Source organism: Felis catus, chromosome E3 (assembly GCF_018350175.1).
Source record: "Felis catus isolate Fca126 chromosome E3, F.catus_Fca126_mat1.0, whole genome shotgun sequence".
Taxonomy (NCBI): domain Eukaryota; kingdom Metazoa; phylum Chordata; class Mammalia; order Carnivora; family Felidae; genus Felis; species Felis catus.
The window spans coordinates 27629891-27647496 of NC_058383.1; the positions used below are offsets into that span (position 1 = coordinate 27629891).

At 40.2% G+C, this 17606-nt stretch overlaps 1 long non-coding RNA gene across 3 annotated transcripts in view; it reads right to left on the reverse strand.

The window, feature by feature from the left end:
• LOC109495264 overlaps window positions 1-14125 on the reverse strand; it is a 251102-nt gene extending 236977 nt beyond the window's left edge. The window contains exons 1-2 of one of the 3 annotated variants that reach the window (XR_006590949.1): window positions 13824-14125; window positions 7132-7305 (exon numbers count right to left, since the gene is read on the reverse strand). This is a non-coding gene — a long non-coding RNA (uncharacterized LOC109495264). Of the gene's footprint in view, window positions 1-7131; window positions 7306-12337; window positions 12369-13823 lie in introns of those variants that run through there. The other 2 variants (XR_002738891.2, XR_006590948.1) reach the window with 2 other exon arrangements.
• Between the last annotated feature and the right edge of the window lie 3481 nt (window positions 14126-17606).

Genomic DNA, 17606 nt, shown 5'->3' on the forward strand with positions numbered 1-17606 from the left:
TGTAAAAAAAAATCCTGTCAGCTGGGTCACTAAAGATTCATTCACTAGAAACTCACAATAATCCTTAAGCAAAAGCCCATAAGACAAGGTAATCTTTTAGGTCAACCTGTGGACCCTGCATACCTCGTAGATTCTTTTCTCAAAGACGTGGATCTCTACACTAGGATAAATGTCTCTTCTCTTAGCAGCCACTGGCACTATGCTTCCTGAGCAGCTGTCTGTATCCTCAGAATGCATGCCCCAAAGGAAAGGGACTATGATCCATTCATCTCTTCACCTCAGTACCTAGCAGAGTGCCTGGCTTAGAGTAGACACTCAGAAAGTATTGACAGGCAGCTGAAGGAGTAGGTGAATAAAAAAATGAATGTAGCACACACGAATATGATCTATGACCACAATCTAGAAAGCCGCTGCTGGTCAATGAGCTGCAGAGGCATTCTTTAGACAGCGTCACGTAGACCAGTGGTTCTCAGGCAGGGAAATTTTGCTTCCCAAGAGACATTTGGCAATTTCCACAGGTATTTTTGGTTATCACAAGCAGGGCCTGGGGGGAGGCTATTGTACTTGTGATGATGTCAAATATCCTACAATGCACAGGACAGCCCCTTCTCCAACACACACACACACACACACACACACACACACACACACACACCCATCCAAACCAAAATGTCAACAGCACTGGTGTTGAGAAACCCTGGTTCAGAGAAACAGGTAGTAAACACAGAAAGAAAGCCTTGAGCTCAAATGTCAACTGACTACTCATGAGCTGTGTGACTTTGAGTTATAAAACTTCTCAGAGCTTTCTCCCTTGTACAAACAGGGCTGATGCCTACCTTAAAGGTATGTGAGAGAATTAAATGACCTAAGTTAGATGAAGAGTCTGGTTCAAAACAGGACGCTGGTGAGATTTGGTTCCCTTCCCTTCCCCAGAGCCAGTAATGGGCAATTTTTAATAAAAGAAACAGTCATCAAGCATTGCTTTTTCTCCCTCTGCTTAAGGAACTACTGAAGAGTGAGGCTGCCTGTGAAGAATGCATTTTGTTTGCTGGGTACATCAGTAGCCCCTGTTCCTAATGAAATGCATTATTAAAAGATAAAGTCAACATATTCAGAACTCAGGCCCCCGTCGCATCCCAATGTAATCTGCCATTCTCCCAGCATTGCAGGTGTCCTGTAAGCCTGCCTCTGAAACGCCGATTCTTATTTCCCTGCTCTCCCTCGGTTTTCTCTAAACCAGCACAAACACACTGGGTTCCCGGGAGATAGGGAGCAGTGCTTCATACAATGCCAGCACTATGTGCAAGTGGCAGAAACACCACAAAGAAAAAGCCCAGCCTTGTTCTTTGCAAGTGGGAAGTGGAATTTCCCGCAGGGCTCAATCTAAGGCTTGCTTCCTTCCTACCTTTATGTATTTATAAGAGTGACTGGCCCCTAAGCAATCCTATGCGGAAATCTTGCGAACTGATTATTATGGAGTTTGCTGTCCTTGGTGCTGAAAAAGTCTCAGTGTGCTGAGGGTTTCTGGGTCACTTTTGCATTTCTATTATTCATACTGACCAGGAAATGTAAGACAAAACACTAACACACATTTTCACATTATTGTAGCAGATGCTTAAAATGGAATGTCTGAAAAATATATAGAACAAAATAATAACAAAAATGCCTGCTATTTACTGAGAGTATGCCACTTTCTAGCATTGTTATTTACTTTATCCTACGAGGTATGCACCATATATTCCCCATTTTTCAGATGAGGAGAACTGAGGCAATAACAATCCATTAAATTGACCCTCCAGTGGCAAGCACACTGACAATGGAAAAGAGCTGGGCTCCTTCACAGGCCAACCGTTCCACTTGGCTCTAGATCCTGTCTCCTCTCATCTTCTCAAAGATTTGCCTGGTCTGGGGTCCTTGAATTATCATCCCTTTTACCTTAATATCAGTTTCTCCCTTTCTACTATCCCATTCCCAGTCTTATACAAACACATCCCAGTGTTTCTCATCTGACAGAAAAGAAACAAAGAAAATTTCTCTAGACATTTCCTCTTCCTTTTGCTTCTTTTCAAGACAAACAGAAACTCCTCAAAAGAGTGATTTTTAATCACCACTTCCACTTCTTTTTTTAAGTTTATTTATTTTGAGAGAGAGAGAGAGAGAGAAAATGAGCTTCATCAGTGTAAGGGTCGGGGGGTGGGGAGGGGAGAATATCAAGCAGATCCAGGAGTTCATGACCTGAGCCAAAATCAAGAGTCAGACACTTAACCAACTGAGCCAGCCAGGAGCCCCACCATTTCCACTTCTTCATTTCTGATCTTATGTTATTTCTTCAGACCACTCATCCACACTGTGGCTCCACTCTAAATCAACAATGAGTATCATAATGAAAAATCCTACAGTAATGTCTCTAACCTCTTGTTTTATTGTCCAGCAACATGTGACGTAGAGAACTACTATCTTTTTGGAATACTTCATTTTTCCCCTTAACTTCTGTGTCACTGCAAAACCCCAGTTTTCCTCCTAACTCCTCCACAGCCCACATTCTGAGTATCCTTTCCTAGATCTTCCTCTTTGGCTCAACTTGAAATAGTAATTGTCACAGGGCTCAGTGCCGCCAAGACTTCACTTCTCCGAGTACACTCCTCAGCCACTAAATAATCTCATCCAATCCCATGGCTTTAAAAAGCACCTATATATTGGCGCCTCCTAAGTTTACATCTCCAGATCCAATGTCTATCTTGATCTCTAGACTCCTAAGTTCAATTGCCTACCCAGTCTCTACTTGGATGTCTCTATCAACTCAAACATAAGCTCAAAAATCAGAACTTCTGATTTTCCTTCCAAAACTACCTTCTACTCCAGTCCTGGAACTATCACAACCATCCAGTTTCTCAAACCAAAATCTTAGGAACCATCTTTGATTTCCCCTCACAGCTCACAATCAAACCCCTAATCAAATTCCATAGACAGAATCTACCGAACCTACCCCAATTCTATCAACTTCTCCCCATCTACAATGCCACTACTTCAGCATCTCCATTATCTCTCCCTGGATTGCTGAAATCCACATATTCTATTTTAATGTTGTTTGAATAGATGGGACACATGTTCAAAACTCAAACTATATCAAAATACATATACCTTTGCTCTTCGTTGGCCCCTTCCCACCCCGACCTTTCACAGGTAACCAAATTTTAGTTTTTACATGTGAGCACATGATGCATCCCATTCTCCTCTCACTTTCCTATACCTTTAGAGATCTTCCCATATGTATACTTGGAGAAAGTTCCCTGATTCTTTATGTACCTGCTTAGTGTTCCATTATATGGCTAAAAGAGAATGTATTTAACCAGTAATCTATCCTTTGACGACAGGGTTTGCTATCACAAATGATACTGCAGTAGCCTTTTATGTTGTATTTTTGTATATGCAATTATATCCATATGATAAGTTATCAGAAGTAGGTTCGCTGAAACAAAGGGAACCTGGTTCCTCTACTTCCTCTCTTGACCTTTACATTATATTTCCAAAGGCATCTGTAGGAGTGCCTTAAAAGTGCAAATCATATTAAGTCACTCCCTGGCTCAAAGGCCTCCAAGACTTCTCCTCACATACACATGAGATTTAAATGCCTTGCTCTAGCTTCCAAGATCTGTTTGCTTTGGACTGTGCCTCCTGAGCCCTCACTCAGTAAGCTCCAGCAGTTCCTCTTTACATTTCTAGCACATACCCAACTGTCCTTGCCTTTGCTCTTATTCATCCCTCTCCCTGGCACACTCTTGGACCAGATTCTCCCATTTCTCCCTCCCCGTCTTCAGGTCAGCTTAATGATTACCTCCTCAGAGGCTTTCATGACGTTTAATCTGAAGCCCTCTGGTCTGCCCCTCATTGCTGGCACCATTAAGTAACACTGTCATATTATATTTTCTTTATAACTACTATCACTTCCAGAGAGTGCCTTGATATGTGTGTGTGTGTGTGTGTGTGTGTGTGTGTGTGTGTGTGCGCGCGCGCGCGCCTACGTCTCCTACTAAAATTCATGTTTCAGGAGGGCAGGGACTTGTCTAGTATCACTATAATCTCTGGTTCGAGAACAGGGTCTGAAAAAGTAGTCCCTGACAAATATGTGTTTACAGAATGAATGACTCTTAATATCTCAAGATGTTAATTTCCAGCACCTTTCCCAAAATGTATTCCTTATACAGGTAAGATGATGTCATGCATATGACTTTATATCTTGGTTTGGTTATCTAACATCACATTAAAGATTTTTCCAGGAAATTAAAAATTCTTTACAAACTCTCATTTAAATGAATTTGGGATAATTTCTCAAAGGGAGAGACTATAATGATTTCAATCATTCATTTTGTTAGATGTTTAGATTGCTGCCACAATTTTTATTTGAATTAACACAGTCATAAACATATTTAAGCATAAATGTTTGCCTATAAATTTGAATGTTCACTAAAACTAGATTTATTAGGTCTAAAAGGGTAAGATCATTTTCAGCCTTCAGATAATTCTGTGAAATGGCTTGTCAGAAAGATTGCAATAATTTACACACCACCCAGCAGTGAATCACCCCATCCTCAGCAGCTTTAATAGTTTTTCAGTATTTGCTAATTTTATAAATTATATTGTTGTCTTTTATAACTAGTGATGTTGGAATATTTTTATAAGGCATCTTTTACTGATTAATAACAACATAGTATCAACACCCATTTCTACAGGCTTAGGAAGAGTTTGGCCTTGGGAGAGCATCAAGTCATCTGACTGAATTTCCTGAGATGGAAAAAAAAATATTAAACAACCTATGGAATTACCACATAAGTACTGCTTGCTTTTCACCCACTTTGAAGAAAGATGAACCTCCTTTATGGTGCAATTTCCAGGAAATGCATTATACCCTCCCCCCCCCCCACTTTCTTCATAGGATGTAATTTCCAGCACCATTGCTACATCTTCCAAGAGTGAGTCGTTTTTGAACTGCTGGCGGATATTTTTAAGGGCCCATCACAAAAATTCTGTGTAGAGACCTTTGTTTTGCATTTTCTTAGACCAAGCTCCTGTGCAGAATTTTGGTAATTTGATTCTACCCCTCCCCCCCAGAATGGATTCCATGAGTGTGAATCAGCAAAATGATATAACACAGCATGTCCAGGATGTCTCCTCTATAGTGTAAGCTAACCTTAAGGCTAATCTCAAAATTTTCAATAACTGTCTTCCAAAACGAGGCATTTTATCCAATGATATCAATTAGCATGTTATAAGGGGTGCTGCACAAATAGCATACATTGATTCGCAGATGACTTTAAAAATTCAGCGAGCCAAGAATCCCACATTATTGATTCATGCTAACAAAACGATGAAACACAGCTAATCTTTACAACACATGCTGGGCAGAATGACATTTACAAATGCAGACAGACGGAAACCAATTGGACATAATTCTTTAAGGATTAAACTGATGGCTGCAATTAGATGACAAAAGGTGAGCAGTCTTACTGCTGGGAATTCAGACAACCTCTGGGGTCTGGGTCTAATTTGGCCTCTTCCTTGGTTAACCGTGATATCCCACTGACTAGCTAGCTGATCAAGTGACTAGTCAAGAGTAATTAATTTGGTTTGTAAGCTGTGTTACTGCTTCAACTTGCTTCTTGGACTTTGAATCACAAATGCTCTGACGAAGGCCATGCTTGGGATCATCACAGTTGGACAATATCACTATAGAATAGCAGATGAGCCCACCAAAGTGCTTGTTGGGAGAGAATATGAATATATCCCTTCTCATCTGATTTGTTATTGGAATTAGATACTCCGAGTCTGAAAGATGGGGAACTCCTTGGAATGTGATGTTTTTAAAAAATGATTTCCTTTCTTTTTAAAGAAATACTCAGGCCAGATTCATAGCTCCCCGTCTCATAGAACAACTCTGCCATTTCTGAGCAGTTCCAAGGTTAGCCTGATAAACATCACCCAAAGAACAGAAAATCTTGATAACCTTCAAGATAACTCTGATCGTCTTAAAATTCATAATGACTCTGGGGCGCCTGGGTGGCGCAGTCGGTTGAGCGTCCGACTTCAGCCAGGTCACGATCTCGCGGTCCGTGAGTTCGAGCCCCGCGTCAGGCTCTGGGCTGATGGCTCAGAGCCTGGAGCCTGTTTCCGATTCTGTGTCTCCCTCTCTCTCTGCCCCTCCCCCGTTCATGCTCTGTCTCTCTCTGTCCCAAAAATAAATAAATGTTGAAAAAAAAAAAAAATTCATAATGACTCTGGTTATCAACAAAGCGGAACAGTGATGGAATTAGAAGTGCTTTGCAGGCGTGGAGTGTAAGAAAGCATCTGCATTTGGAAATCAAATCCCATCCCTGTCACTTACTTATACAGTAAGGGTTTATTAGCACATGGTGTTACTATGTCCTAGTTTCCCCAGCCCACCTAGATCTATCTGGCAGGGTTTCAGTTTTTTTTTTTTAAGACTCTATTGGGATTGCTCAGGGAAGCTCTTCTACAAAGTATAGAACACACCATCCTAAAAGACTGTGGTGTACATTTGACTGCTTCTTGGCTCTCTTCTCCCCATCTTTTCAAAGCATTCTCTACCTTCCATACTCTCTGCTGTGCACTTACATTTGGGGAACCAGCAAGAATATACCCAAAGAAAATCTGCAAAAGAGGACAATTACAGAGACACTCATTACCATTTATGTAATAGTACTCTGTCTGTTGAAAGCGAGCAAAAAACCAAGCAAACAAAACCTGTGACTTATCCTGAGAAACAGAAATAAGTATTTATCCCATACAACACAGGCATTGCCAAAACAGCATAAAATCTCCTTGACAGACTCAAACCCAGACCTACTGGTTTCAAAATTCTTAATTATTTAGTTTCACTCAGAGAAGATGACGTGTTTACTAGCTGTGATGGTGTAGTAGGGCAGAAATTCTCTAACTTGTGAAATTTTACCCTTATAGGGTCAAATCCTGTCTTGACACTGGGGGACAATAATCAAATCGCACCTAGCCTCAGTTTCCTCATCTGTGAAACGGACAGCACGATGACCCCAGAGTAGCTGAATTCACGGCTCAGGTCATATCGGGATTTAGTTTCTGTCCATCTCTCAACCCTACCTTTTTCTGTGCCAGCTTTTCTTAGGATCCAGGGTGGCCTCCACTTCTCCAGCCTTCTACTGGGTTGAAATCCAGCTGAAATGAGGACATCTCTTGAAAAGTCCTGGGGAACGTGGGGCTGACTGAAGTCTGAGAGTCCTGTTCCACCCAAATTCAGAGTCAATGCCTTCAAGTCTGCAGAGATATAAAGAAAGAAGTGATGACTCCCCAAACAAAGTAAGGGATGTTGGCCCCAAAATGGAAAAATGGGTGTGCCAAAGACAAATCACAAATGTTTGCCATGTGTGCCCATCTGAAAATCAATGGTAACATTCTCTGTGCCAATGTTGCTTAACTTGACTGCAGATTAGAATCTCCTGGAGAGATTGTTAACAAAACAAAACAAAACAAAACAAAACAAAACAAAACAAAACAAAACAAAACACTCTCTAGGATCTAACCCAGAAAGGTGAAATCAAACATTCCCCTGAATGAGAACTAGACGTCAGTATTTTTTAAGCACCCCAGCCAATTCTAATATTTTGCCAGGGTGAAGAACTCTATGTACATTTGTATAAATACAGACCTTCATACAAGCCACCCATCCACACAGGATACCTGGGCACAGGACTTTCTTTTGAAAGCTATTCTATAGAATCTAAATCTAAATCTAAGAAGCTTAAAAGACTTCAAATTTAGAAGAGACTAAATTAGGGGCACCTGGATGGCTCAGTTGATTAAGCGTCTGACTTCAGCTCAGGTCATGATCTCACGGTCTGTGGGTTCAAGCCCAGTGTTGGGCTCTGTGCTGACAGCTCAGAGCCTGGAGCCTGTTCCAGATTCTCTGTCTCCCTCTCCCTCTGCCCCTCTCCCACTCTTCTGTCTCTCAAAAATAAATAAATGTTAAAAAAAATTTAGAAGAGACTAAATTCTTATGAACATCACTATCTCTCAAGTAATTAAAGATCTTCAGAATTTGAAAAGATGTAGATATGAATGAGTTGCAGCCTCTGCTCAAAATATGAATCACTTAAAGTGCATTCTGATGTTGTCCAGTTGTTTCTTGTACATCTCTAATGATTGTGAACTCATAACTGTAGGGAGGAACAGAGTCCAATTTTGGAATATTTTTCATAGCTCTGACTTCCTAAGACCTACATATTATCTAGGATTCTAATCCAGAAGCTCTACAAAATGACTCCAATCTCTCCATTCCTCCCTCTGCCCCCCACTGCCTCCTCTCCCTGCCCCTAACTCTCCAATCAGCACTTCAACTTTTCCCCCAGTCTAATTCTTCATCTAATCCTCATATGGCAATATGTTGCAACTTTTACTGGGACCACACTTTTCTGGGTGCACTCCAGGCAATCTCTATGCCTCAAACTGTACTCCCGGCTATGGGACACAATGCCCATAGTCAGTCAGAGAGCTGGACCTGTTCCAGGTTTCTTTTTAACTACTTCATTATTATGCCACCTATAGTTAAAAAAAAATGGATGGGGAACAGTTAATAAAACTGAGGAAACAAGAAAACAAATGATAGAAATAAACCCAAGCAAACATGTTTATGGCAATGAATGCATATTTTTTTAAGCTCCCCAACGAAAAGTCAGAGACTCAGAGACTGGAAAACTCAACACCCAAAAAACAAATAATCCAGTGAAGTAATGGACAAAATACATACATTTTTCCAAATAAGACATCCAGATAGCCAACAGACATATCAAAAGATGCTCAACATCACTCATCATCAGGGAAATACAAATCAAAACTACAATGAGATACCAACGCACAACTGTCAGAATGGCTAAAATTAACAACACAGGAAACAACACATGTTGTTGAGGATGTGGAGAAAGGAGAACCCTCTTGCACTACTGGTGGGAATGCAAACTGGTGTAGCCACCCTGGAAAACAGTATGGAAGTTACTCAGAAAGTTAAAAATAGAACTACCCTATGATCCAGCAAATGCACTCCTAGGTATTCACCCAAAGAATACAAAAATAGTGACTCAAAGGGATATCCACACCCCAGTGATTATCAACAGCAGTATTATCAACAATAGCCAAATTATGGAAAGAACCCAGATGTCCATTGACAGATGAATGGATAGAGAAGATGTGGTTTGTGTGTGTATATATATATATACACATACATACATATATATACACACATACACAATGGAATATTACTTGGTGATCACAAAGAATGAAATATTGCCATCTGCAACAACATGGATAGAGCTAGAGTGTATTATGCTAAGCAAAAAAGTCAGTCAGAGAAAGACAAATATATGATTTCACACATATGTGGAATTTAAGAAACAAAACAGATGAACAGAGGAGAGGGGAAGGAAACATGAAATAAGATAAAAAACACAGAGGGAGGCAAACCATAAGAGACTGTTAAATACAGAGAACGAGTGGAGGGTTGCTGGAAGAGTGTTGGGTGGGAGAATGGGCTAAATGGGTGATGGGCATTAAGAAGGGTACCAGGTGTTATATTCTACTCCTGAAACCAATACTATACTTATATGTTCACTAACTTGAATCTATATTAAAAATAAAATAAAATAAAATAAACAAAATAAAATAAATGAAATGAAATGATGAACATGGGGGGAAAAAGAGAGGTAAACCATAAAGCAGACTCTTAACTACACAGAACAAACTGAGAGTTGTTGGAGGGGAGGTGGGGGGGATGGGCTAAATGGGCTATGGGTATTAAGGAAAGCACTTGTCATGTTGACCAGGGTGTTGTATGTAAGTGATGAATCACTAAATTTTACTACTGAAACTAATATTACACTATAAATTAACTAACTGGAATTTAAAAACTTGAAACAAACAAAAAACTCTGAATCCAACTTTATGCTGTTTCCACTGGCCAGACCTAAAAAACAAAATTACTTATTTGGGTTAAATAGAAAAAAATATGAAAGAGGTGCTGGTCTATTGCAAACCAAAGTTAACCTGGGAGCTACAAAATGATTGTCAGGCACTGTAGAATTCAAGTAAAGTATCTTAAATAGAACAGATTATTTTATACTGATAAATACACAATGTACAAGGCACACCAACAGTCACAATGCTTACTTATTGAAATCATTAATACCTTGAACTAAATTCCTAGCAGTACAAGGGACAGAGAACATACATACTTTGGTGCTGAGAGATTTTAACTCTCAAGAGTTTTTGACCCATTAAGTAGACCAAAATAAATAACAATGTACAGGATGTTCATAATATGATATTGATTGAGAAGACTTTTAAATATTACACCAAGAAGGGGAGTCTGGGTGGCTCAGTCGGTTAAGCATCTGTCTTTGGCTCAGGTCATAATCTTGCTGTTTGTGTGTTTGAGCCCTGTGTCAGGCTCTGTGCTGCCAGCTCGGAGCCTGGAGCCTGCTTCGGATTCTGTGTCTCCTCTCTCTGCCCCTTGCCCACTTGTGCTCTGTCTCTCTCTATCAAAAAAAGTAAACGTAAAAAAAATTTAAATATTATACCAAGAAGATAATGAAACTTCTTTTAAGAGCTCAATTAATACGGTTTCTCAAATTTATATAATATTAGATCACACACACTCAAAACAAAAAGTGGTAGTTCAAGTCACATTCTCTGTGAATATATTGAAAAGTATATAAAATTATATAGAAATTGCTATTTTCTGAGCATATATAACAGAAAACATTCTTTAAAATCTAAAGGAACAAACAACTAGAAAAGCCCAAGCTTTTACAAATTAAAACTCTCTCCTACATAATATGTTGGGCAAAGAGAAAAATGAAAACATTGGTTATAGATTACTTAGAAATAAATTTTCTGAGAAGACACAGAATACAAAAATGTGATGGTCCAAGATTTTAGCCTGAAAGTTTATTATTAAACAAGAAAGGATGAAAAGAAATGAACTAAGGAAGGCACCTCAATGAGATTTTTTTCAAAGGCAGCAAGTGAAAACTAAGAAAAGTATAAGAAAGAAATGAAGGGGAGACTTCTTTTAAAACCCAGTAATGTATGGAAACAAATCTATAACCTCCATAGTGAATATATAAACCTGAATGCTATTTTGTTTTTAAACAGAAATGTTAAAAAATTAGAAAACAGAATAATAGCTAACATTATTAGTTTTGTGCCTGGCTCTGGTTAACTCTTAGTAACAATGCTACAAGGAGGGTACTATTATTACCCTCATTTTACAAATGAAGAAAGTGAGGAAGACAACAGAGAACTGGTGAGCCTAAGGTCACCCAAGAGGCAAGTAGCAGAGGTGAGATTAAAATCCGGCCACCTTGCTCCACAACGGACTTCTGACCAGTGCTTTAGTTAGCCTCTCAACACTATGGAGAAATGAGAATTCTTTAAAAATCCTAAAAATTAGTAATTTTTAAGATAATGCCATGCATAATACATAATCATATACCAAATAAATATGAAAATTGTAATATTGATGGTGTTCTAGGAAAACACAAATTATAAAAAATTGACTCTGTGGAAATCGGAGTAGAACACTCACTTTGGTAGAAATTGAACAAGTCATATAAAAATCACCTCTGAAGAAGGTACTTGGCCTGAATTATTCTAAATGTTAACTATTTCAACATTTTAAAAATAAGTAACTCCCATGTTTTGTTCAAGAAGAAATAAAAAGAGAAAATGTGTCCTAATTTCTTTAGTGAGGTTGGCATAACTGTACTGCTGAGATCTAACAACTACAGACAGGGAAGGAGGAAGCTTCAGTCCAATCTTACTTACTGGCATAAACGCACAAAATAAAACACTAGCACCCCGACTCGGCTATGCTTGGGAAGAATAATTCACCAGGACCCAGCAGATTTTACTCCAGGAAACCAAGGATGATTTACTATCAGGAGTCAATTAATATTTAGAAGTCTATTAACATAATTTATCATATCAGTGGGTCAAAGAGGAAAGACCATCGTCAAATACTTAAAAGGTTTCTGACAAAATTCGATATTCACCTCTGCCTTATTTAAAAAGGCAGAAATCTTGGAATAGAGACTTTGCTAACCTTGTAAAAGAACAGCTTCCAGGTATCAATAACCAGTTCTTTACCCACCTACAAACACCAGAAACACAACCATTAATGTCGTGGACAAAATTAAGGTCCCTGCTTTTTAACAGTTTAGATATTTAAAAAGAGAAGTAAAAAAAAAACCCTCCAAAATATTAGGTTACAAGTTAAAATGACATTGAGATGGGGCACCTGGGTGGCTCAGTCAGTTGAGCATCTGACTCTTGATTTCGGATCAGGTCATGATCCTAGGGTCGTAGGATCGAGCCCCATGTTAGGCTCCACACTGAACATGGAGCCTGCTTATGATTCTCTCCCTCTCTCCCTCTCCCTCTCTCTCTCTCTCTCTCTCTCTAAAATAGAAGTTAAATAAATAAATAAATGAATAAATAAATAAATAGATAAATAAATAAAACAACGAGCTATCATGTCTCACCCATTAGATGACAATTACCAAAGAGGCAAAAGATAGCAAGTGTTGGCAAGGACGTGGAGAAACCATAACCCTTTCACACTGGTGGTGGGAACATAAAGTGGTACAGCCAGTGTGGAAAACTGTACAGAGGTTTCTCAAAAAAATCACAAGCAGAACTACCTTATGATCCAGCAATCCCACTACTGGGTATTTATCCAAAAAAAAAAAAAAATCTAAAATCAGGATCCAAACATATATGCACTCTCATGTTACTGCAGAATGATTTCCAAGAGCCAAGATACGGAAACAACCTAAATGTTCACTGACAGGAATGGATCAAGAAAATGTGGTGTTTACATATGCAGTGGAATATTATTCAGCCTTAAAGAAAAAAGGAAATCCTGCCACATGCAGCAACACGCATGAACGTTGAGGACATTCTGCTAAGTGAAATAAGCCAGCCACAGAAGGTCAAATACTGCATGAGGCATCTGAAACGGTCACACTCAGAGCAACAGTAGAATGCTGATTTCCGGGCGCTGCGGGGAGGAGGGAAAAGTGAGCAGCTGTTCAACTTGTACGTATAAAGTTGCAGTTTTACAAGAGTACATTCTGGAAATGTGCCGTACAAAAGTGTCCTTACACATGGCATCACTGTATTGTACACTTAAAAATTTGTTAAGAGGGTAGCTCTCATGTTAAGTGTTCTTTCCACAATAAAAAAAAAAAGAATTCCCTATTTAACAAAAGAAAATAGAAATTGCTTGATGCTTTGACTCTTAGTACAGGGGTTGAGAATCAAATATAAATTTTTTTTAATTTATCATCAAAAAAATGATAAAAAGGTTAGCTTAATGCCAGGCTGGATGCACACACACACAATGACGTTAGGGTTGGGTCTGGATCCCAGCTGCATCACTCACTAGCAACCGAACGCCACTTTGGTAAATTACTTGGCTGGTACAAGTGTGGGTTTCCTGTGTATGAGGAACACTGAGCCCTTCCCATAAAGGACAGTGAGGACTACACAAGCAGACACAGGCAAGGGGCCTGACTCCCGGCAAAGGCTGAAATCATGAACGGTCTTAGGATTAGTGGGAAACAATATGCATGTAGCTCTAGAAAACACAACAGGAAAAGGAAAGAGTTCAGTAAGATGGCCAGGAGGTGAGTAAAGACATACAAATAAGCAGTGAAAATCAGTTACAAAACAGAAGTCCCCAAAAGGTCCCCCGTTCCCTGTTGCCGGAACTTTGCACATACTGTCATCTTTCCTGGGAGTCCCTTCTCACGCCATCTCTATGCCATCCCTGCCTAGTGCGCTAGGGGCACTTGGAATTATCATTTAGATTCCAATGAGTCATCACCCTCTTGTGATGTGGAAGCTTTTCCTGACCCCCATGTCAAATCCCTATCGTGTACTCTTTTACTGGACCATCTCCTTATCAAAGCAGAAATTCCGTATTTATTTGTGGATTGGGTTAATTCCTATTCTCCCCTCAAGACTTAGATTCTCACATGGTGCAGCCACTAAAAACTATGTTCACATAAAAGGATTTAATGTCTACATGCTATTTATAGTATTTTAAAATGCATCCTCTAAGTCAGGATATAACCAACAATCATAATTTTTATCTATGTTTTTTCTTTTTTTAATGTTTACTTATTTTGACAGAGAGAGCAAGCGAGCACAAGTGGTGGAGGGGCAAAGGGAGAAAGAGAGAGAGAGAGAGAGAGAGAGAGAGAGAGAGAGAGAGAGAGAAAGAGAGAGAGAGAGAACCCCAAGCAGGCTCCATTCTGCCAGCACAGAGGCCAATGTGGGGCTCAAACCCACAAACCATGAGGTCATGACATGAGCTGAAATCAAGAGTCGGATGTTTAACCGACTGAGCCACCCAGGTGCCCCTACAATCCTAATTTTTAAAAGCACACAGTGCATATATACACATGCATAAAAGAATACAAAGATATGCAACAAACATAGCAACATATTAACAATGACACTAGATTTTTTTATTTTAACTTTTCTTTCTTTTTAATAATCAACGATACTTTTAAATGTTTGGTATAAAGCAATACTTCCTCCCCTTTAAATGATACACAGGGGTTTAACAAATATCTGAGTTTACAAAAAACTCAAAATAGATACTTTTTAAAATTTTTAACCATCTGATGACAGGTGTTCTGGTGGCAAGTCACTGACACAGACCACCTATAAACACATACATTACCTAAAAATGTTTCCCTTCAGAAGATTCTGTTCCCAGCCAATAAACTATCATTCATACATAAGAGAACAAAGGATTGCACATAATAAGAAAGCATCAGCAATGAAGAGAAAAGCTGGAGAAATATTATAGTCTGTCAAAAACAAGAACAATCCCCTATTGCAGCCCCCACGGAATCACACCCACCCACACACACAAACACACACACACCCATGCCAATGGGTCATCAGGTATACACTGGGCATCTATTATGTGACTCAGCCCTGTGCTAACGGCTCTAAGGGCTTACTCCCTGTCCTCAACGAAGGCAACCGAGACCAACGTGCTAAGGAAAAGAGAATCAACAGCATAAAATGGGACGAGAACACTGGCGAACAAGTGGTCAACAGCAGTGCTGCACATTTCAGAGCTAGACCTTCCCACCCATCACAGGCTGCCAGCAGGACTACCGGTGTTGGTGTGAATCAACAGCCTTGCTGTTTCCACTGCATCACCATAAACAGAAGCATGGATGGAGGAACTCCTGTGCTAAGAAAATGCAAACAGCTTGAGCAGGTTCCACTCTTTCGCCACCTACCCACCTGGCAGTTGCCCCCCCCAGTCTGCCTGCAGAGCCAAGCACTGCTTGGAAAGTACTTGTCCCATCTTTGGCATCTGCTTTCTTCCCCTGCAGAAGGTCTTTCCTGGCTTCCCAAGCCTGAAGCAAGTCCCCATCTCTGTTTGGTTATGGTTCTTGCCACCCTACACTGCACTTTCTCCTCCACTTCTCTGATGCACCCACTAGGTAAGACTCTTGTGGTCATTTTTTATGTATCTTCATATGCCCAGGTCCTAGCTCTATGGCCCTGAACATACTCTGAGCTAAGAACATGTCACTTGTACTGAATGAATGAAGGAGCGAATGAATAAATGAAATCCAGCTCCGGACTCCTTTACAACATTGAATTGTCTGCTCAAGCTTTTCCACGCACCGGAGACTTCCTTCACTCAACTGATCTCCACATGTTGAAATTCTAATCCTCTTCCTTAAAGGTGTTAGGACAAGTGCCATGTATACCACAAAGGCTGGCAGTGACTTCTTGCCATTCTTATGGTCCTTTAGCGAGATTTCCTGTACCATTCTACCCAGATGCAGTGACACTTGTGGACATATTTTATACACCTCCCCCCTTAGTCACACAGCACACTGTGATGACCACGCCTGTGTGTCTCCTCTCTCCTTGGCTCTCTCCTAGCTACCACCACACTGTAGGTAACAAATAAACAGGAGGTGGGCAATGGATAAATGCAGGATCCATGGCCTGGAAACGTCAGTGCAGTGGTCATTTCCCCCATGGCTGGATTTGGCAAATTCAAGCAGAGCAGAAAGGAAAGTGGTGAAGACAAGTTCTTGGATCTTATTTGGAGCTCAGATATTCCCATCACCGCCATCTTCCATGAGACACGCTCTTACTCGGTCTATCAGGAAATGTATGTGACTTCCTGTATGTATCTGAATAAACTGAAGGAGTCAGAAGAAACATGAGACAATGATGTGGCGGGATGTCACAGACGAAACGCTTTCTGGAAACCCAGCCTTTCAGGAGAGGGATGCAATGACATCTGGACTCTGTGTCTTCGAAATACACTCTGAAGAGAGAAGAGGGGACGGTCCTGGGTGAGGGGATGGCTGTTCTTGCTCTCTAACTTGAGGCCTCCCAGACACACTGTTTCCCTTCTGTCTGGGCTGGATCTTGGCAGTTCCTGCAGCAAGAAGGGGAGTTATTTTGGGGAGACAGTTGATACGTGGCGAGTACTCCTTGAAATGTTAAATGTCTCCCAGATGGAGATACTTAGCATTTGTAGGAGGAATAATTTGGAGGAGAAAAAATGCATTTGTCTTTTTGGCATCCTGCGGATTCTGTTAGAGAAGAAAGAGAACACTGTGATTCCTGCCATCCACATGTCAGTGTTTTCTTGGAATTTTTCAAGTCCCAGTGGCTGTGCTGCTTCTTCTTCTAGGGGTATCAAGTTTTGGATGTGCCAAAGCTCAAGGGAAAAGTGTCCTGGAACTGAGTCTCAGAGGTGAGACAGTTACCAAAGTTCCCAAAAGTCATCAGAGTTCATCCTCTTATCCTCCAGTGGCAACTGCTTCACTCATGTACACCAGATGGTTTTCTCCTTAGGTGTGATCTCTTATGTACAGAGAAGGTTGCAAAATATAGAGCTGACTAGTCTAGAACACCAGGAATTAGGATGCGTTGAGTTCTGGGATTGCTTCTGCTGTTAACTTTCTTGGTAGCCATGGGTAAACCACCTTATATCACAAAGCCTTGCTTTTCCCACCTGTGAGATGAAGGGGTTGGATTAAATAATTCTTATATTCCTCCCTCTAATTAAAGAACGACACTATCACTCTAGCTGCTAAGGCTGTGAAGAACAAAGGTATCATTATTATAGGGACACATGAACTTGTCCTTCAACTAGGAAGGGAAGGCTTCATTGAATTGTCTATCATGCCCACTATTCATGGAAGAGATAGAGAACATCACTCACAAAAAGACTAAACCCATGACCCTTTTTAACTTACTCATTTTCCAAACACCCCTAAGATCTCCATGGCTTACCAATAAGGCTCACCAGTAAGCACCTATGAGTAAACACCTGCCGTTAGCACCAGGCTGAATTAAAACAGATAAGAAAGTTCAGCAATGACACTGAAAACCTGTAAGTGGGTGGCCAATATGCTCCCATGACACCGAGGTATGTAAAGTGTACTTTATTTACTTTCTATGACTAGCATCACATTCTGTAGGAATTCCCACCTTCCTTTGGTGGA